The sequence below is a fragment of the Pelmatolapia mariae genome, linkage group LG23, assembly GCF_036321145.2.
Source record: "Pelmatolapia mariae isolate MD_Pm_ZW linkage group LG23, Pm_UMD_F_2, whole genome shotgun sequence".
In the NCBI taxonomy this organism is placed as follows: domain Eukaryota; kingdom Metazoa; phylum Chordata; class Actinopteri; order Cichliformes; family Cichlidae; genus Pelmatolapia; species Pelmatolapia mariae.
Window position 1 is genome coordinate 5,907,584 of NC_086246.1, and position 21,915 is coordinate 5,929,498.

The following is a 21,915-nucleotide window of genomic DNA, read 5'->3' on the forward strand; positions in this document are numbered from 1 at the left end:
ATCTCTTCTTTACTTCCAAAAGGCACTGATTTAATGGGAGTATTCAAATTACAAGTAATTTTTTAATCTCTGAAATGCCTAGTACACTTTTTTTTTTATCTCAAGGCAAGTTAAACTGGTGAAATAGTGTTGTATTTCTCATCTGAATCAGTGTGACCTTGAGTATATTATGAAAACAGAAGATTGTGCTTCTCTGTATAATTATTTCATGACTGGACCAAAGCTGCACTTAGCTGCTTTTGAAAAAAATCTTCTGAAACCATCTAGAGGTACTAGTGTGTACAATGCTGTAGAATATAGCTTAAACACACTTGAAGAAGTACCTACTATCTATTAAACTTAAAATAGTACCTATCATCCTCGTTTCTACAAGCACAAAGCAAAAGAACCAACCAAAAGCCCACAACTTTCCTTTAAATGTGCCTCTAAACTGTTATGCACAGAGTTTATGTGCACTAAACTGTCTGGTAAATGCTACCTCCTTCTGGTGACTTTTTTAAAAATAGGAATCTTATATATTAAAGTTTTAAAGGGAACTTATGCTAAATTCCAGCTCTGTGTTATTATTTTTGGATTGTGGGTATGCACTTAATGCATCCCCACCTTAAATACAGTATTTTATCATGTTTCCAGTCCCTTGTTAAATCTTTGCCACAAAAAATTAAGGAAGTACTAACAAAGTTTGCCAGAAACGATATTATGTGCAGCTTTCCTAGTACTGCCGCAACTCTTTGTCAGAGATTGCACAAAGTGCTGAAAACGTTCCTCATTTTGTTCCACGTTGGCAAAACGAGGAATGTTTCCTCACACATCACACAGTTGATACTGAATTGTTGGCTGCACATGCATGATGCAAGTGATGATTGTTGGGTTTTTTTCTGTATCTATTATTGTATGATCTACTGTACAATATAAAGCGCCTTGAGGCGACTGTTGTTGTGATTTGGCGCTGTATAAATACAATTGAATTGAATTGAATTGATGCAGATCCCAGAGATGCTCTATTGTACTGAGATGGCCATTTGAGTAAACTGAACTCTATGTCAGGTTTAAGAAACCAGTCTGAGGTGATTTGAGCTATGCGACAAAGACACAATAACACAATCTCCTGCTGGAAACAGCGATTAGAAGATGGGGGCACTGGTGATAAATGGATGGACATGGTCAACAACAATACTGAGGTAGGTTGTTGTGTTTTGACAACCCTGCTGGTTCTAAAGTGTGTCAAGAAAATATCCCTGTTGCACACCGGCCTAGGGGGGGCCGGAGTGCAACACAAGGAAAACAAGAAAAAGAAAGCAAAGAAGTAAATCACACAGCCACTATTTGTTTTATTAATTCGACAGGTAGTGAGCGCCAGGGTGGGCATGGACAAAACAACAAACAAAACACACTAGAAATGAAACAGAACTAACTTACCTATAGTGAGAAAACCCTAAAAGAAAATACAAGCCCCTTACCTGTCTCCCTAACCGAAACACGAGAAAAAAGGTTCTAAAAAGAAACGGCTTCCCACCCCTACAGCTATCATGTCCAGATAGAGGTCTTTCTAAACTATTTACACTGCAGCCTAGCTCTTCTCATCTCAGGAAACTCAGTCACACAGAACACAGGGCCAAACGTGCGGCTCGCTAGAAACAGGAAGTAGGAGAGGCTGCCGGCCCAGTCAGGTCCCAATTTGTAGCCGGCCTCATTCCATCTTCCACCAATGGTCAGCCTCCACCTGGAAACTTACATAACACAAACATCACAGAGTACAATTTTTTTTTCTTTGTTCAATGCATCATTAAGTCTGCAAGCTAACCCTTGCAAAAATGACACAAAGAAAAGAAAAATCACTGGAGAGTGTCTTTGAAAATGGAGAGAAAGCCAAAGATGTGACACCAGAAGAATCGGAGAGCGCCAACAAAAAGAAAGCTACATTTAAAAGAAAATTTCAAGAATCATTATATTTTCATTACATCACCCAAACACACACACACACACACACACACACACACACACACACACACACACACACACACACACACACACACACAGACAGACAATTTGTCCAACGTGAAACTGGTCCATGATAAAAAAGGGTTGGGTTGACCGCTGCCTTAAATCACCTTTTTTCCCACTGCCATGTCATTGGCTGATTAGATTTCTGATGAAAACACTTAAACAGGTATAAATAAATCAAATGGCCAGTGATACAGCACAATAGATGTCATGGAATGACCTTATGTGATGACCAAAGTAATGTGAGGAACCACAAACATGCCTTCCAGTTTTCGAGTGGCAGGAAATGTGCCATTTCTTACACCAAATTTCAATTTTATTAAATTCATTATCATTCTAGCATCAAAGTATTATCTGAATAATATCTGAATTCATCTCTATAAATATGCAGAATGATAAAAATAATTTGTTATCGTTTACAAGCCACTCACTGTCAAGTACTGAAAGTCCTTTGAATTTGATTTTGCCCGTGCCTACACAAACGGTTGGCCAGCAGACATCCATTTCAGTCAAGTGCCAGACCGAGCAGCTTGGCAGAAGCTTCCACATCCAAAACTTGTTGACAAATTAGCAAATGTGCCTAAACCCATTAAGAGGGTTTCTAAATGCTGACACTGGGGGAACTGGTGGAGCGTTCTTGCCAGGCCTGGGAGCTCGGCAGCCAAGCCGGGCAGCAACAGCCAGTCCCTGTGAGTTAACCAAGAGTGAGGCAGGGTAAATGACAAATGGGATGAGGGCGGCTGGGTAAGAAAGGGGAAAGAAAGACAAGAGGTAGCCTTTGGCTTTTCATAGAGAGCCGATCCTGTTTGTCACGGTGAAGTGGAAAGGATGAGAGAGATGGGATGGAGGGCAGGGTAAGGGGAGATTACAAGGCCTCTGGCAGCCTCGTACACCCTGTAGGATGACCACGGGTCCTGGCACTGCTCTCCTTCCTTTTTCCCTTCTCCCTTCAGTCTTTCATTCCTGTTCTTTTCCCCGTTTTTCTCTCCCCTCACATATCTCACCACAAAGAAGCCAAAGAGAGAGGCACGCCTATCAGGCAGTCTTCAGGATGTGTGAAGATTAGTCAGTGCTTCATTTCAAAGCACTATGTCCTCAAAATAGACTGCATGCATAACTAAGCCTACAGCCTAGAGATGCATCATTGACAACATTTTATAAGCACAGGCTTAAAGAAAAAAATAAATCTACATGTCAATTTGAAACACTGTTTAGACAAAACTTTTTGGGGTAAATTAGCACTTTACATGTAGCACTGCATATAAAAATTGCTGGATGTATAACGTAAAGCTAAACAAGGTTTGGGTTTGCATTTTCTAGACGTAAACTTTAATCAGTTGGTGTTTCATTTTAATGATGATGCTAATTTCAAATAGACAAAAGGGACTCAAAGGTTTGTTTGTTTTTTCAAAAGAAAAATATCAAAAGCTGAAAAATGTGGTTCATTAACACATTTTACTTATATCTGAGTCTCACCCAGTCCTCATTAGTAGTCCTACAATTCATCAGTCTCACCTGTTAAAGGTAGTTCCCCTACTGATTGTGGCACTTGTCATTTCTGGAATGATTTTAGTAGCCTGGACAGCAGGCTCCAAGGAAAGATTCATTTAATGCCACTAGGTAATGGACGGGTTTTTATACAGTGCTCTTCTATTCTGAGCACCCATAGTGCTTTACACAACTTTCACACCAGCACTTTCTCCTATGCTCTTTCTAAGTAAGTGCTTCCATCCCACAGACATTCAGACAACGTGGGGTTAGTATCTTGGCCAAAGATATTTGGCATGCAGACTGGAGCAGACAAGGATCGACCCACCAACTGACTGGTAGGCTCTACCACCTGAACTACAGCCACCAGGGGAAACCTGTAAGAGCTATTTGCACTGATAAAGAATAATCCTCAGACTTTTACCTTTACTGCTCCATAAAAGGTTAAAAGTGAATGTCCACAATTTAGAATTTTACTCAAGCAATTTAGCAGGAGCAAAGCAAAAGCAAAATGAAGTAGTAGTAATCCTAAACCAAAAATCAAATCACTTAAACTGTACCTAACTAACCTGCTCTGAGCCAATCTGATTTTGTTCTTATTTTGGTGAAGAGAGGTTTATCCCCTTGTTCTGAGTTGATGATAATCAGCCAACAGGAAAGCAGCATCCCCTGGGCATTCAGTGGAAGTATGGCATAAATCAAAATCCTTCTGAATTAACCATCTAACTTGGCAAAAATGAGCAGACAGGGAACCAAAGAAACCTCAAAACCAATTAGCAGGTTCAGAGGTCGGGCGGGGTCGATCCCTCTAGCATCCCTGCTGGAATTTTCATGTGTGAACCTTTTAGATCGGCTCTTCTGAACTGCTCGTCTCGCAGAAGACAAAAGGGAAGAACCCTGAATCTCTGTCATACCTTTTATATCTGCTCACCCTTTCTCCCACCTCTCCTACTCGACGTCACATCTTCATATTCTGGTCATCCAATCAAGTTGTTGACATCTAATCATCCAATGACACCTCCTATATCTCTCTCCATCTCCCTGGCTTACAAGATTTAACACAAAGTTTGTTCTTTTAAACTTTAAAATCACTTTATTACATTTGCCTTGTTATTCTTAACATAAAGAATTGACATCACATTTAAACATCACATTTAAATATAATTCACTTCATGTTTTATTCAGTTTATGTAATTCTACCTTCAGCACATTTTACGATAAACATTTATTGTAACATAATTGCTTTTTGATTCAAATGTAAAACTCTGTGTTTGTCAATCACCATTCATTTATTTTTATTTGTTTTACAAAATATATAATTTAATACAAGACGTTAGAAAGTCAGACATCAGATTAGTGACTCCAGTGTGTCATTTTCACCCCGTCCTGCACCACACACACACACACACACACACACACACACACACACACACACACATTAGAACGGTTATTTCTACTACTCAGACTTCATGTATATATTGATCAAATGTACAGTATATTTGGATTTACACACATGCACATATTTACCAACATTAGTTTTTATTTGAGTACATTTACAACAGTAACTAACTAAACTAAATTAGAAAATACACCACATTACAAAGTTACAAAATACAATAAATAGCTCTAATTACAAATATCCCAGTATGATTATGCAAAATTAAATATATGGTTGACACTGAGCTGCCCATATTATTATTTTTGTTATTTTTCTTTGTGCAGATATTAAGGTTGAGCAACAATAGTTTTAGGTGGAGGCGCTGCACAGAGAGATATCCACACTCAGGAATAATTTCTTGTGTCGTTCAGTGGTGCATTATGGGTAATCTCAGTGTCTCGCTGAGCGCGCTCCTGTGACTGGCCAACACATCATGGAGTGGTCTGGAGGTATTATCCAGCATTGTCTTCACCTTGGACAACATCCACCTCTGCAGCTCCACCCCAACAATCGTACTGGCCTGGATCAGTTTATTAGGTCTGTTTGTACCTGCAACACTCAACAGGATCGAGTACGGCACGTGACACAACAGAACCAGAGAAAATTCCGAGAGTGGTCTGACATACGTTAAAAGACCTCAGCCGCCTCCAGAAACAGTGGTGGCTCTGGCCCTTCATGTACAATGTAGTAGTGTTTTTAACCCAGTCCAGTCTACTGTCAGTGTATACTCCAAGCTATTTATAGTCCTCATTGAACCCACAGACTGAAACATGGGTCACTGGTTTCCTGGTCCTCAGTCATCAGTCATTTCCTTGCTCTTTGTCATGCTCAGCTGCAGTGATTCTGCTTTTGCACCACATGACAAAATATTTTCTTAATTTTTGTTACTAAGAATTTAATTAACCTTTTATACATTTAACATTATTCAGGTCTCCTCGAATTTCAGTTGGTATGGGAAGTTTGGTTAAGCTGGTGGAAAACATTACTTTAAGTTTCCTGATGTGTAACCTAACGGGTAGGAGAGACAACTTCTACCCAAAGTTAATATTGTGATGACAAGATTGTCTTACCTGTGATTTCTCCTGATCGTGTGCCAGCCAAAAGAGTCCCCAGGCATCTTGAGTGCCCTTTTAAAGGTTCCCAGTGGCACTAAGCATTTGAAGACGGGATTGAATAGCTATATTAGATTATACTTGGTAGGTCAAGGGGGGAAATATTTTATTTAATAACTGTAATTCTGGTAATTTTGTCTGTTGTAGTGATTTGATGTGAATAAAGGTTATTAGATTAGATGTGTGTGTGTATAGGTTATTTTCCTTTCATAGTCTGTTTTTATTCATTTATTTTGAAAAGTAAAAAGTTACATATACCCTTATATCTTGTGACGATTGTTGGGAATAAATAATTTTTCAGTGCCTCAGTAATGCTATGCTTTTTATTAATAAGTGTTATCAAGTTATATAGTGTAGTATTAAGTGGACACAGCCCTGAAAATAAAGGCATGAGACCATGTGTCCTTGAGGAGTAGAAAGCTGCAGACTCTTGCTCACTCTTGCCTGGGAAAATGTAGATAAGAGGGGACCATCTCTAGTGGAAAGTTACTGAGACTCTGTTGTTAGTTCAGACTAGAATGAGAGAGCTTCTGTAATAAAACTATTAGGGGCACACCACCACTTTGAGATCCGCGGCAGCCTGTCGTGCAGGACGCATCTCCCTTCTAGAAGTAATAAAGTGTTAAATGGTCTACTGAGCAGTGTTTTGTCTTCCATTGGATGCCTCTGAGGAATCAAAAGAACTTGGTGAAGAGCTGATATTAACAATTGGGGGCTCATCCGGGATTCCAATAGGAGGCTAAGGAAGACAGATTGGGCGATCTGGGGGCTCAACCAGCAAAGCGAACAGAGACCCGGGTCATTTCAAAATAAAGGTAAGCACCACCTGTTAAATCAAAGTGTGCATATTGTAGCATATCTAAATTGTCTGTTCGCCAAGTTGATTGAATTCTCAGTGTCAGTTTGCGGCAGTAGACAAAGAGGTGGTGTGTGATCCGTCCCAGTGGTTAACTAAATTGGGGTGTAATAAGCCGAGTATACGAATTGGCTGTTGCGGATGACGACTGAAAGTAAGAGAGTAATTATCTTCAGGCATGGCTCACTCCACTCGCTTTGGACGCAAAGGATGGCGACCTTGGGGAGTTGAGGACCCCTGAATAGCTAAATCAAGGTGTGGGATCCTCGTCACAGTTGAAGTTTATATGAGTATAGGCTCCCCCACATACTCCGCTGGACAGATGGGCTGCGGAGGGGCGTGAGCGAAGTCTCTGCAGCAGCGCTTCTAAGCTGTGTGTGTGTGAAGCGCGAGTGGTCGCGTCTCGATTGAAATCGAGTGGATAAATTCACCACAGTTTATTACACTGTATGCGTGTGGGCCCAAGTTCTTTCGCCGGTTATATTCCGACCTGAGAGCTGGGATTCCGGCTACGGGGGTTTTAGATTGTGAGTGTGTATATTTGTTCGATAGTCTTTATGTTGCAATGGGGCCGCATTCGTTCGGTTGATAATCTAGATCCCGGGCTATGTTCGCAGGTTATAGTGCCTCTAGACTGTCAGGGTTAAATTTGGGGTTGACTTGTTGAATTTGCATCTAAAACCGTGTGTTTGGGGGTGTGCAGAGTGAGACGCGCTCTGCAATAGTGTGTGAATACTAGAATAGTGCAGAGCAAGAGACTTTTATTAACAACTGCAGGTTGATGTCTGCTGGCTATAAAGTGTAAAACTGCTATGACCAGTGCCTGCAGTGCTTGGAAAAAGAATTAACATAAATTCCTGATTTTGAAATGTGTTTTATTTTGATGCCAAAGGGAAATAGGATCAGAACAACATGACATGAACATTTTTGGTATTTTGTTAGTAAAATAAGTCTATAATTTATTCTGGTGATGAGTCATTTTGGAAACACTATGCCAAGTTGCTAATTGACATTATCAATATTGGTGTAGGGAAACCAAGATCTTGGAGCAAGTTACACTAATGCACGCTAATGGAATATGAGCACAGTCACTCCAAACTTACTTTATCCACATAGAAAATCTGAGGTGAAATAAGAAATGAATTTTTACTATATATATTTAGAAAATAGCGTCAGATGACATACAGAGTGAGTGACACATATGACAGAAAGTGAAACTGGCACTGCAGCTCTGTGGACAGACGGTGACCCGGCAGAATGCCAAGTGCTGGAGCTTTGGGCACAAACTGTTCACAGGCCACAGAGCGTATGAGTCACTGTGTTTAATTTAATAACATTCACTTACACTCATACTGGAAATGACAAGTATTTCTTTATGTCATTGAAACTTAAATGTATAAGTTACATTTAAGTTAAAAAACAAACTAGAATTACCAACAGAATGTGAATAAACAGCCACAATCTCAGACATATGTCAGACAAAATATATGTTGCAACAACCATGTCAATATGTAAAGCCATTAACAACATTGCAAGTCTTACCTCATTTAAACTGAACCAGTTAATGTATCATGACATATAGCACAGCTGTCTAACACCAGGACCAAAGAAAATAACAGCTTTTTTTCTATTAAAACTCTCTGACGACTCTTTCCAACCCATATTTCCTGATGAAGCCTTTTATGAAATGCAATGGAGATTTTTTGGTTGCACATGACCATAGAAGGCATTTTAAACTGTATTTGAAAAGAGAGTGCCTCAGAGTTCTATGATCAGTTTGAGTACATGTATCCCTTCCAAAGATCACCTCAAACAAGGATAATGTGAATCTAAGAACCGTTCTTTCTTAAAAACTGTTGAGGACCATACCTGAGGTTGGCTGAGGTTGGTATATAGATGCATATTTTAAAAAATGAATTAATAATCTATATAAAACAAGCAAATGATCTGCACTGGTGTCACCTTTTGTCATTGGTAGTACAAAGAACAACAATAAATGTCAGCATCATGCTGTGAGCATTATCGCAGCAGACAGTGGCTGCATGAACAGCTGGTTAACATGCAGCCATTATCATATTTCCAAGCACCTGAAATCCTGTTTAATTTCACCTCCTGACATTTTTCATCATCACAGTTTTCATGACAGTTGAGACAAGAAGCTACAAGGTGACTGAGTACTGCATCCAGCTGCCCCCCCCCCCCCCCCCCACACACACACACACACACACACATACACAGTGAATATTACTATCCTGGATATTGTTATGATTAGGCTCAGATCTGACTCACTATGGGTCAGACTCAGTGCTTTCAGCTTTTATTGACATGGTGTTCTTGTTGTCCATGTGATGTATATGGATTAGTGTTACTCATGGCATTGATGGTGAATGCTCAATGTTAGATCTTTGATTCTGTAGAAGCCCAGGCTATTTCTTTTCAATCTGCCATTATTCTGTTTTATCAGCTGTCACTTTCTACTCTGACCTTAAACCACTCCGTCCATTAGATTTACTTAAATTGCATTTGCTCCATCTCTCTTCAGTTTCCCAATCTGGGATAAATATAATATATATCTCACCAAGCTTATCAACATTTTCAAGCTTCATTCAAACCAAATGCAAACACGCTGCAAATTTTTCTAAATTACAACAAAATGAATGTTCATCCTCCCATCTGTTTCCTTTTCAGTTTGCCCTTTGTTGCATTCTGTTATCATTAGTAAGCCAACTTTCATATCTTATTAAAAACATTATATATTAAGATTTCCTTTTTCTTTTCAAGTTTTTTGCTCAGGATGGCTATGAAAAAGGTGACCGTAGCCTGCAGCTGGAGATTCATTTGTAGTGACATTTTGAAATTACATGCAAGAGTAGCATACCTGAGATTCATGAGAAACAAGCTAACTGGACACTTCCTGCTCTCCACTGCTTCAACAAAAGCTCAAGAAAACAAAACAACAAAACATCACTTGGTCTTTGATAGAACCTTGGAGCTATTTATTGTATGGACACATTATTTTGGTACTAATGTGGTACATTTTCTTGGGCATCAAATTCAATGATATGTTCTTTCGGTCCACGTTTACAGTCAGTGGCAAATTAATGGTAAACTGAGCATCCAAACAGGTGGCTGCTACAGCAAATACTCACAACATAAAGGTAATAGCAGTACACTGTGCATGCTGTCCAGAAAGTAATCTCTCCATGAAACATTAATTATCAGAGAGAATGGAAGGCAGTGATTTAAGATAAGCTTAGCAAGGTCAGCAGCTCTCAGCCATAGCCATGTCCAAACCTTCCTCATGTCACATGCAAATTTGCTGAACAGGCTAAATCAACTGAGCACAATCACTGAGGCAAGGGAAGGTGAAGACAAGGCATTTAAAGTGTGTCAATTTCTGGTAATGAGAAAGAAGAAGCATTAAAGCCCACACGGGACATCCCTGGCATTAAACATTAGCTCCTCTGACTGACAGCACAGCAGTGGAACCAACAGACCACAGCTGTCAGGTACGGCAGCCACTGTGGGTGCATTTGAGGGTCACATCATGTGGCACATTTTTGGATGGCAGCAGAGCAATGAGTCACACTCACAATGGCATTATGATAATGACTGAAAAAGATATTCCTCTACTAACTTCTCTTTTTTTCACGTAAGCTGCAGATTAGCTTTGGTTGGCTAGGCATCATTCTGTCTCTGCAGACTACACATATTTGACAGTATTTTGGAGGTTAGCACCAATGTCATTTTTTCCTGTCATCATTAATGGAGGTACAAATACATGTAATGTATGTCAATTCACATACTAACACAGTAGGTTTTACTTCAGGTCCATTAAAGAGTCTCACAGCGACACAGTGTTGCCTTGAATGATGTCATCCATCATGTTCAACAACACATGCTCCACGGTTTCGTTATGCTGTGACTTTATTATGCAGCCAGTTACCAGTTTAATGATACTATGTTAAGATTATCCATTACAGCGCTGTGCTGGTGGCAATGGGGGCACAAAACAAAGGTAAAGACCAGAAAAATGCCCTATGATCTATCAATGACATAATCAGTAGAAATTCAGTGCTGATATAATCTCACTACGTAAGGTGACGTTGAGTGATGTCTTTTAGAAGGACCTTCTTGTAAAGGCTATTTATAGTCCAAATGTGGTCACTGTGGACATCTTTCAATCTCAAACTTGGACTCATTTTACACATTGTTTTTATAATGTTTCTACATGTATAGGCTCTGCAGTCCCATGTTTTCAGTGGAGGGCAGGTTTTCTGGACAGAAACAGTCATGTGTGAACGAATGCAGAAGGAAGAGCATCTCCAAGATGGCGCGAGCTCCTGAGCTAAAACAAAAGTGAACAGCTGCAAGGTGCAGAAATGTCCTCAGCTTCTCACAAGCAGTTTGCAAAATGTGAGCATGAACTTGTACAAACTTCTCCTACTTTTCGTCGCAACTTCTCTCAGTCCTGCTACCGAACACAAACACAATTACTTCCTGTTACAAAGCTCTTCATGATAAAACCCAATTCCTATTCCTATGTATCATTGCTGATAACAACAATGTTAAGATTTGTAAATAAAAATAATTACTTTCATTAATCCTTTATTAATCCTGTAAATAGACGTCCACATGACGTCCAAAGAAATGAACCAGTCCAAAGTTCAAATGTTGAACGTCATGTTGATGTCCAGGTTGGGTCATGGTTGGACCTCCAAACTGTGGATCAAGTTTGGACGTCATACAGAATTAGTCATGGACCAACGGACCGAATACAGGTGTGATCCGCACGTCTATCCAACGTTCAATGCTTAGTGGGGGGGTTTTGTTCAGTCTTTTATTAAGTTATTTTAGCAATTCTTAGTAAAATTCTTTGTCTAGCACATCCTCCTGAGACCCAGCCTATTCATTTCTCTCCTCTGTAGTGGGCACATAAATAAAAATAAAAAAAGTTCAACTGAAAGATATTATTTTCCTCAGTCCTCACGAGGTTTTGGTCCTGACCATTCAATAGAAATTCTTGGAAACTTTTCTTTTTTGCCATCTACAGACTCAATGTGGTGCAGCTACCCAAACTTTGGGCCCAGTGAGGTGGATTATTTTGGTAATTGTGTTGTAACCATATTGGGTATAACCTTGGATAACCTTGGAACTCAAAAAACAAGACTAAAAGCAGAGTGATTCCATCTGGCCTAGAAAATCGTAGAATCTTGTATAAAAAGCTCTTTGGAAAGCTGACAGACACTTACTATTTGTAATTGGAAAACAAATATTTATTAAGGCTGCTTCTCTTGTTTTCTTTCCTATTTAATCCAATTCATCAATGTGACAATTAGAGCCCATTCCTACAACACTGTTTCATAAAGTACCGTTAATCAATGCTACGATTTTAAATATCAGTTTATCTCTAAAGCTCTGTGTTCCACAGGCTTTTAAGGGGCCTGTAAATAACCCACCTCTTATGAAGCCCTTACTTGATCTAGCTAAATTTACACTAAGATTCAGACCACAGCTCAGGAAAATGCATAGACTCCAGCATGCCTGTGCTCATGAATTTGATCAGTGCAGGAAATGGAGATTGCTGAATGGCACAAACCAATTACTTAAAATACAGGCATGTCTTTTTCGTGCCCTCTAAATCTTAGAAACATTTAGTTATCTTGGGATTACTTGGTCTCCAATAACTATGAGCAACCTAGGACTCATTTTTGACCATGATGCATTCTTCACATAAAACAAATATGCACTACTGACTTCTTTCTTCTGTGCTATATTGATAAAATTAGAAGCATCATGTCTCAGAGTAATGCTGAAAAACTAGTTGTTACTTCTATGTTGAACTACTGTAATTCCTTATTACCAGGCTGTTCCAAAAGCTCCTTGAAAAAGCTTTCATTGATCCGGTTGCACTTTACTGTTAGACTATAGGTCTACTTGTGTTTCTTTGTATTTTTAAGAATAGAATGGCAAGAAAATCCTTTCGTTATCAGGCCCCTCTCCTATGGACCCAACATCTAGTTTGGATTCAGGAGACAGACATCCTTTTCTATTTTTAAGATTAGGTTTAAAACTTTCCTTTTTATTAAATTGTATAGTTAGGGCTCAATCGCGTCACCCTAAATCATCCCTTTGTTACTTGTTGTAAGTTCAGGCAGCCGGGATACGTTAAATGATGCACTGAGCATTTCTTCTGTATTCCACTCTTTTCACTTGAGTTTGACTTTTGTGTTCTCTCTCCTATAGTTTGTGTGTGTGTGTGTGTGTGTGTGTGTGTGTGTGTGTGTGTGTGTGTGTGTGTGTGTGTGTTCCTTCCTTCCTCCTTCCTTCCTGTGTGTTCCTTCCTGTTCCTGTTGCTTATAGGGCATTTCTGATTGTTTGAGTTCTTCCCTAATATCGTAGGGTCTTGTTTTAAGGTTCAGCCTGTAACTTGCCTCTTGCGTTTCAGTAACTGGGATGGGCGCCAACTAAAACTGAAAGTGTCCATAACCTGCACTGTATTAGAACATTGCAAGAAGAGTGATAATTAAAAATAATTACTGATCATGGAATAATTACTGAATGGAAAAGAGCATGAGGGAGACAGTGAGCAAGAGAGAGGCATCATACTGAACATGTTAGTCAAGACGTGTAAAAATACAATCATTGAGGGTACAGAATTTTCACATACTACAATGTAACATAATAGTACATAATAAAAGAAGTAATTATTCTATTATTAAATAATAGAAATATAAAGTATCCTTCCTGGAATATGTGCTCCTTTCTTGTTCGCTAGATGTTGGTAAAGTCAGAGTCAGCAGCCAGCTGTAACGTTCGCTAATCTGTGCTCTGCACACACACAAAAAAGATTATGTGCCTATAAATAGATCAACTTTTAATGAACACGCATTCATCCATACACTTTTGTGGTGTTTGGAAAAGAAGACTTTGATGGCAACTTGAACCTGAACACAACTTCTAAATTCTGGGAATTCTTCTCGTATACTGCCAGACAAACCCAGATGTTCCCTGTTTTAATTATTTGAGGACATTTCAAAGTGGGTAAACAATGTGCATCTGTTCTCTGAGGCTTTTTTCTCACTTTGAGTGAGAAAGTCTTTGATGAGATGCAACTTTTGTCACAATAGCAAAGTCAGAGTCTTCTCCTTTTTGTTTACTTTGACATGAAAGACGTCTGTTTCACAGTATCAAAGGGAACAATAGAGACCAGATTTGTGGATTTGGTACAGCTTTGGGCACAAATAAACCCTTCTACACATTTATTCACTGCCTGCTCAAATACTAATGACAGGTTTTTAAAATGTGATCAGATCAACACTCGTGATTAGATTAGATCTACACCAGTGGAACACGAGTGCTGGAGCACCCCCCAGAACCCCCACTCCCCACAGCCTTGCTCCTATTATGTGTAATGTAATGATATCAGCAGTACGTGTGGTGTACTGTTTGTCGCTGTCATTTTTGTTTGTTAGCCTGTTGTTTGTGGCTCTTGTCATTCAAGCAATCATGTTCATGCTGGTGTATGATCGACAAACACTCGCCACTGTAGACACGCTGGTTAGCTCATGAAGCTGAGATCTGTCAGCTGCATTTTTCTACTGTTTTCCAGACAAAGCATGAATTACCACCTTGCTTCTTTGTGTCCTGGTGCTTCCTGGATCCCACTGACACTTGCCTGGAACCTGTGGTTAGCCTAGATGAGGTGTTCCAACCCCACCGCCTCTGTTCCCCCAGGCCTGCCTGCACAGGGTTAATCTCAGGTCCTTACCTAGAGGTCCTGCTGAAGTCCTGCTGCTCTAGGTCCTGCCAGGTTCGGTCTGGTAAATACCAAATCACCGGCAAACAAAACTTTTAACCTTAGGAATGTGTCAGTCACACAGAGAAAAGTTTAGGGGAGCTGAAAATATCCCCTAGTGCAGCGGTCCCCAACCTTTTTTGCTCCATGGACCGGTTTAATGTCAGACAATATTTTCACGGACCGGCCTTTAAGCTGTCGCGGATAAATACAACAAAATAAAATGATACAACCAAGATAAAAACTGTGGTATTTTGTAAATATAATAATAAACATGAATTCACTGTGTAACTATTAGCAGCGTCCTCCTGAAATGCGCCAACAACATTGAGAGTAACATCCTCCTCTCTTCCCCTTAATGCTCTCTGGTCGCTATGGTAACGCATAAACATTTCTTTCAAAATAAGACACACAACTACAACACGGGAAAAGACCCAGGGAAACCGAGTTAACAATGAAAACCCTGAAAACCATACATTTCACAATTTCACAGCGATTTTAAACTCAACAGTCAAATCGGTGCAGTAGTGAAGTCTTGTTTCTTTTGCTTAAGGTGAAAGATGAAACCTGTCCTCTTTAGCATTTGGAGACAGTAAAACATGCCATCATTACGTCTTGGCTAGTTTAGTGTAATGCACTTTATGCTGGAATCAGCCAGTCTTTCCTCTCACAGTTGATTCAAAATGAAGCGCCTCTTCTCTTAACTGGAACCTGCACATTACACATGTTCTAACTTCCCTCCACTAGCTGCCTGTCAACTTTAGTGTTTCCTTCCCTCTGTCACCAAGTGCTGGCTGAGTGGGAGTCGTCTGATTGTTGGGGTTACTGTAGGGTGTTTACCTTACAACATAAAGCATGTTGAAGTAACTGTTGTGATTTGGTGCGATTGAGGTTTTGCATGTGATGTCATGCGCACATCGCTCAAGAGCTGTCCGCCATATTGGACATAATAATGGGTAACAGTCACATCCAATAAATCATACGTTGTTAACACAGAAATTTCCATTGTAGCACCCAACAGTGGAGCAGAATATAGACATTGTGAGGGGAAGAATGCAGTCATCAAGATAGAAAGAGAATCTTTCTTTTTATCACTTTCCCGCTGATTTGGGTAGAGGAAGACGAAAACAAATGTTTACCTGAAATAGTAGTATCAGTTACGCATCTTTGAATTTTTAAAATGAACAACATCTGTTTCAAATGCCGGCTAAACAACAACAAAGCATTATAAGCTACTGTCATGCCAGCTAACATTAGACTTAGCATCCTAAAACTCCTAATATGTTTTTCCTTCATAAAAACAGTTTAATTACACTCTCAAATCACATGAGAGTTTACTTGCTGCGTGCTTGTCTGCCCACATTAGCTTCACCTCAAAAAGACTTTCAGTAACAGCAGTGAACCGGAGCTAACAGCATCTAACAGAGACAAAACCTACTGATGGGAAATTACGGATATCCTCAACAGCTCACCTCAGTATTAATGTCTACCTCAAATGAGATACATTAACTTGTTGACAATGTCAGAGATAATAAGCAGAGACATGGAAATTTAAAAATGTAATAAAAATCTGGTAAATATCTAAACAGTGACCAGCGACTCTAATTCCAGGTGAAAATCAAGTGACTTTAGTTTGTGACCCCTCTTGACAGAAAATACTGATAACCATTCAAACTTTTGTAAGCCTTCAGATCTCATCCAGTATCATCTGAGGGGTCAATATAAATCATGTGAAGTCAGCAATAGTGACAGGATTTCACTTCACAACATCAGTAAGCACACTGAAACTTCCATCTTCAGCCCCCCCTGCCTAAAATCTTCACATAAAGAGCAAAATGCTTACCATGAAAGTGTTGTACTTCCTCTGAGAGAGTATATACCAGGGGTGGGGAACTCCAGGCCCCGAGAGCCGGTGTGCTGCAGGTTTTAGATCTCACCCTGTTTCAAAACACCTGAATCAAAAGATTAGTTCATTACCAGGCCTCTGGAGAACTTCAGGACATGTTGAAGAGGTCATTTAAATCAGCTGTGTTGGATCAAGGACACATGTAAAACCTGCAGGACACCGGCCCTCGAGGCCTGGAGTTCTCTAGCATATCGAGACTATCTCTCCACACCGTTACATATTCCATATGTACGGGGTACGAACCCCCTTGGTCGCGGCGTGTGGATATTTCTTTAAGACACTCCGGCACGCCCGGCTACGCCCCACAGCTCACGTATAAAACAGCTGTGTGGACGTGACACCGGTGATAGTTTGATCTCCACTTGTGTTGTGTGTGTGTGTGAGTGCCTTGACAGTGCTGTATGAATGTGCGTCCGTCAGGAGCATGCTTCGGCATCCTCCGTGGGCGCTGCCTCTCCCCTGGTATTCCCCGGTATTCCCCTGGTAGCCCCGGTATTCCCCCTGTATGCCCTGGTGTTCCCCGGTATTCCCCTGGCATCCCTTAGCTTGGTTCCCCCTAGCTGGCCCTTGCTTCCCCTTGGTTGGTCCCTCTTCCCCGGCATATCACCTCGAAAAAAACAGGCTTATGCGCCTGTCGGACCACGCTGTGCGGCTGCCGGCTAGCGAGTAGCTCGGCTACAGTGAGGAAACACAGCAGGGACACGGCTTCAGCGTTCAAGCATACGCTGTCGCCTTGGCACTGTGCAGCTCGGCTGCTATGTGTGTTAACACAGAGGGGATATGGCTTCAGCGTTCCAAGCGTTCGCTGTTGGCCTGCTTAACACTGTGGGGAATAAACAGTGGGGAATTATGCTACAGTTCGTGCCAGCTACTCGTTAGCCGGCCTGCGAGTAGCATTCCAGCCGGTTACCCTGTCTGGCGTGTCGCCCGCAGCTCGCGGGTTAACGCGGCCAGCAGGGCTCCGCTCGTAGCTCGGCTACATTGGGGAAATGAGTTCCAAGCATATGCTTTTACCTGTCAGCACTGTGACGCAGGAGCTAATAAATAGTGAAAGGGGAATTCAGGTTGCGGCTAGCGCCGGCTACCTGTTAGCACTTCCTGGTTAGCGTGTGGCCCCGCCCCCTTGCTTGGTAGCAGAAGTATGGCAGCCCACACGTCCCAAACATGTTTGTGTATGGCATTTTTGCCTTTTTACGATAGGCACGAGCAGTGTGGCTCTGCCTGGGTGGAAAAGGGCAAATATATAACTAACATGAAAGCAGCCTAGAGCATGCTGTGCTGGCTGAAGCAGTGTTGGGTGTAAGAAAAGTAAGAAAAGAAAAGTAAGAAAAGAAGAAAAGTAAGAAAAGTAATTTAATTACAGTAACGCGTTACTAAGTAACGCGTTACTGTAATTAAATTACTTTTCCACTGAAAAAGTAGAGTAACTAATTACTGTTCATTTTTAGGTATTTTAATTACAGTTACTTACAATGTACTTGCGTTACATTGTAAAATAATTAAACTCGCTGAATATCATTATTTAATTTCAATAATTTATCTTCTAAACGTAGAACTCTGCCGCTTTAACATCGCTGTAGTGCAGCTGCACGTCATTTCGCGCCAGTTTGCTGCATAGTCGTATTCTAAAGCGGAAGCTGTCGGACTCGGCTGAAGCGTGTGGCTGTTTTATGACATGGACATATTCCCGTCTCTTCACTTTTCTGAAACAAGCAGACAAGAACATTACAGTAATATGTAAGCTATGTGCTGGGGAGAAAAAACTATCGGCTGCTGTTAATAGCACGAATCTACTGAAGCGCCTGACACGAGAGCATAGACGAACACTTCTGAGTGATCCTTGTTCATCATCCATGGATAACACCGCGGCAACTCCTGCTAAGCAGGCAAAACTGATTTTACTTCAGCTGCACAGAAAGCGTCTGAAGGTGAGCTTAAAAAATGATTGCAGGCTACTTTGTGGAAGAGATGCTACCGCTGCGTACTGTAGAGCAGCGGTCCCCAAGCCCCGGGCCACGGACCGGTACCGGTCCGTGAGTCATTTGGTACCGGGCTGCGAGAGTTGAGACGCGGGTGTGAAATGTATGGTTTTCAGGGTTTTGATCGGTTTTTAGCGTTATTTTGTTATCGTTTTTTTCGTTAACTCGGTTTTCCTGGGTCTTTTCACGTGTGTTATGAATAAATCTTCTTTTTTTCGGTACCAGTACTAGTTTTATTTTGTTGTATTTATCCGCGACACCTTAAAGGCCGGTCCGTGAAAATATTGTCGGGCACAAACCGGTCCGTGGCGCAAAAAAGGTTGGGGACCGCTGCTGTAGAGTCTCCGTCTTTAAAAAAAATTATTTATTATTTAAAGAGTTTAATTTCTATTGTTTGTCCACTCAAGATTCATAGGGATTTTAAGAAGTATTTAGTTTAATTACTTATTTAGTAATTAAGTTACTTTTCTGACACAGTAATTAGATAAGTATTTTAAATACAATATTGACTAAGTAATTAGTAATTAGTAATTAATTACTTTTTTAAAGTAACTTACCCAACACTGGGCTGAAGTAGCTGATGCTTGCATGCACTGCTTTGTTGCCAGCACGGACTAGGCAGACCGTGCTTGGTTTTTGAAAGCATTAAATGGCCCGCCCCTCCCCCTTCTCCTGCCTCCACAAATGAGAGAGCAAGCTACTGTGGGGAACATGGCTGCCACTGCTGTGACTCCAGTTAGACAGGCCATGGGCTGGATCTCCTCCCACACCTGTTGCTGATTTACTGCTGGCCCCTCCCACAGCGTCCCTCCCATGGCTCCGCCTCTGTGAGGCCTGGGTTTGTGGAGGTTGACTGTCGGGTGGCGGATGTCGAGGAAGCTTCCATCCTCTTCTCTGGTGTTGTCCACCTGTCCCTGGGCTGCCCCTGCTGGTCCCCGGGCACAGTGTCGGGCGAGATGGGTCCCTTCAGCTCTTGATTGGAGCATGCCGGGTGTGGGAATTAGCCCTTCCTGAGGTCCCCTCTAGTAGAGTGGACCTCAAGGTTGTTGCTATCATGCAGCCTCAGCGCCTACTGCCTAAGGTGCCGCTGCTGCCTGGTTGGCCTGGTTGCAGGTGTGCCCTGCCTCCTGGCGTTTATGATCCCCTGCTCGCAGTTGGATGCGAGCAGGGGAAGGCGGGAGTAATTGCCTTTGGCCCCTCCCCCGTTGCCCCCCCCGTTCCTGGTTGCCCCTTCGGGCCTTCCCTGGGCAGGGCGGCGTGCCCTACAGTGGTGTGAGGGTTACTTATGCTCTGCTGGTGGCCATTTTGTCGCTCCCTCTATGGGATGGAGCTTGACACGACAGCTGCAGGCGGGCTGGGCATGGGGGGTTCGCCCCAATCCTGTGCCTCTCAGGCTATATGAGGATGATGGCTGCAGCGTTCCCTCCCATGGCCCCATCTCTGTGAGGCCCAGGCTGGTAGGGATTGTTTATCGTGAGGTGGATGTTGAAGAAGCTTCCATCCCCTCTGGCTACCACTGGAGTGGGGCCCGGACGGGTGAACCCATGTCTGGGTCGCCTGATTCCGGGCCCCTCCCACAGCGTTCCCTCCCATGGCCCCGCCTTCTTGAGGCCTGGGCTGGTGGAGGTTTGATTGTCAGGAGGTTGATGCTTATGATGCTAGGCTCCGGTCAGACGACCAGGGTTGCTTGATTGAACTGCCTGTCTACCCTGCGGCCACCTTGCTATGAAGAAGCTGAGGGGCCTATGCAGGCGTGCGGAGACGGCTGTGTTCAGTTGAGGCGGGGAGGACTCTGCGCCTAGGCTCAGTTGTCCTCCAGCCGCCCTCCTCCCTCCTGACATCCTTTGAGTTGGGCCTAGTGGCCAGCTCTGCTGCAGGCTGTGTTCCCCTGGCCTGTTGCCCGCGCTTCGCCGGCTTCATTCGCCAGTCGGACCTCGCTGCGTCTGACGGCTCGGCTTGCGGTTGACAGTTCTCCGGCCTGCGGCGCTGGCTCACTGTCTGGCACATTGCCCAAGTGCTGCGGGTCCACGTGGCCGGAGGGGCCCGCTCAGTGAGCTGCCACTCCCGGCGAGTCACGTCCCTGGCTGCACTGCAGCTCCAGGCTGTCTCCCCCTGGCGTGTTGCCCGCATTCGCCTGCTTACGTGCCAGTTGGGCCTCGCTGCGGCGAGTGAGCGTTCTCCAGCCTTTTTAGCTGGGTTCTCTCTGGCATATCAGCTGCTGCTGCTCCTGGCTGTGTTCCCCTGGCGTATTGCCCGTGCTTCGCCGGTTTACACTCACTGTGTCTGATTCTTCAGCCGGCGAGTGAGTGTTCTCCAGCCTGCAGCACTGTGCACGAGTGTCTCATTTTCGAAGTTTACTCCTGCTGCTCCCCTGTCTGCGGACAGCGCTGGCGACCACTTAGCCCTGGGGCTTGGCCTTCAGCTGGCTGGACTGCCAGCCCCCCGTCTGCGGACAGCTGGGCGTCTCCGCGGTCGCATCCCTGCCTTGGCCCTGCATCTTGCAGCTGTACTGCTGCGGGCTGTGTTCCCCTGGCATATTGCCCGCGCTTCGCTGGCTCACACGCCAGTCGGACCTCGCTGTGTCTGATACGTCAGCTGAGTGTTCTCCAGCACGCAGCGCTGGCTCTCTGTCTGGTGCGTTGCCCCTGTGTCGCGGGTCGCATGGCCAGCAGGTGCCCGCTCAGTGGGCTGATGCTTCCCGATTGTCCAGTATCTCATCGGGCCCACTCTTGCTGGCCCCCTGTCTACGGACGGCGCAGAGTGGCTACTATGCCCTGGTGACGAACCTTGGGTTGCTCCTCACTTGGGCCCTCAGTGGCCTGAGCCACCAGCACCTCCCCTATCGTGGATGGTGCAGGTCAGCTGCTCTACTCCTGGGACAGACCCTGGGCCTCGTCCTACCTCGGCCATCCACTGAGTGGCCGAGCTGCTTCGACAGGCTCTCTCTCCCTGGCACTGTGTCATTGCCTAGTGCCAGGCAGGGCTCTGTTGTGGCTTCACTTGTCCAGCTGGCGGCTCCGCCTTCCCTTCTGGGGCGTCATCCGCATATCGCGGGCTTCTGTCACAGGGATAGCCAGCTGCTGTGCTCGAGTGGCTTGGTAGGCTGTGTTGCCCTGGCGTTTTGCCCGCGTTCGCCGGCTTACACGCCAGTCACACCTCGCTGCGGCGAGTGGCATTCTCCAGCCTAGTGTAGCCTGTTCTGTCTGGCGTGTTGCCCGCAGTGCGTGGTTCACACGGCCAGCAGGGCTCCTGTCGTTGCTCGAGTGGGGCGGTTTCTCGGCTCTGACCGCAGCTTAAGCCGCCGCTGCTACTGCTGCTGCTGCTGCTGCTACTG

The 21,915-nt window shown here is 43.3% G+C and overlaps 1 protein-coding gene across 1 annotated transcript in view; it reads right to left on the minus strand.

Moving 5' to 3' along the window:
• The window catches only part of nlgn4xa (neuroligin 4 X-linked a), a 118,420-nt gene that overhangs the window by 20,528 nt on the left and 75,977 nt on the right, over window positions 1-21,915 (minus strand). The window lies entirely within an intron of this gene.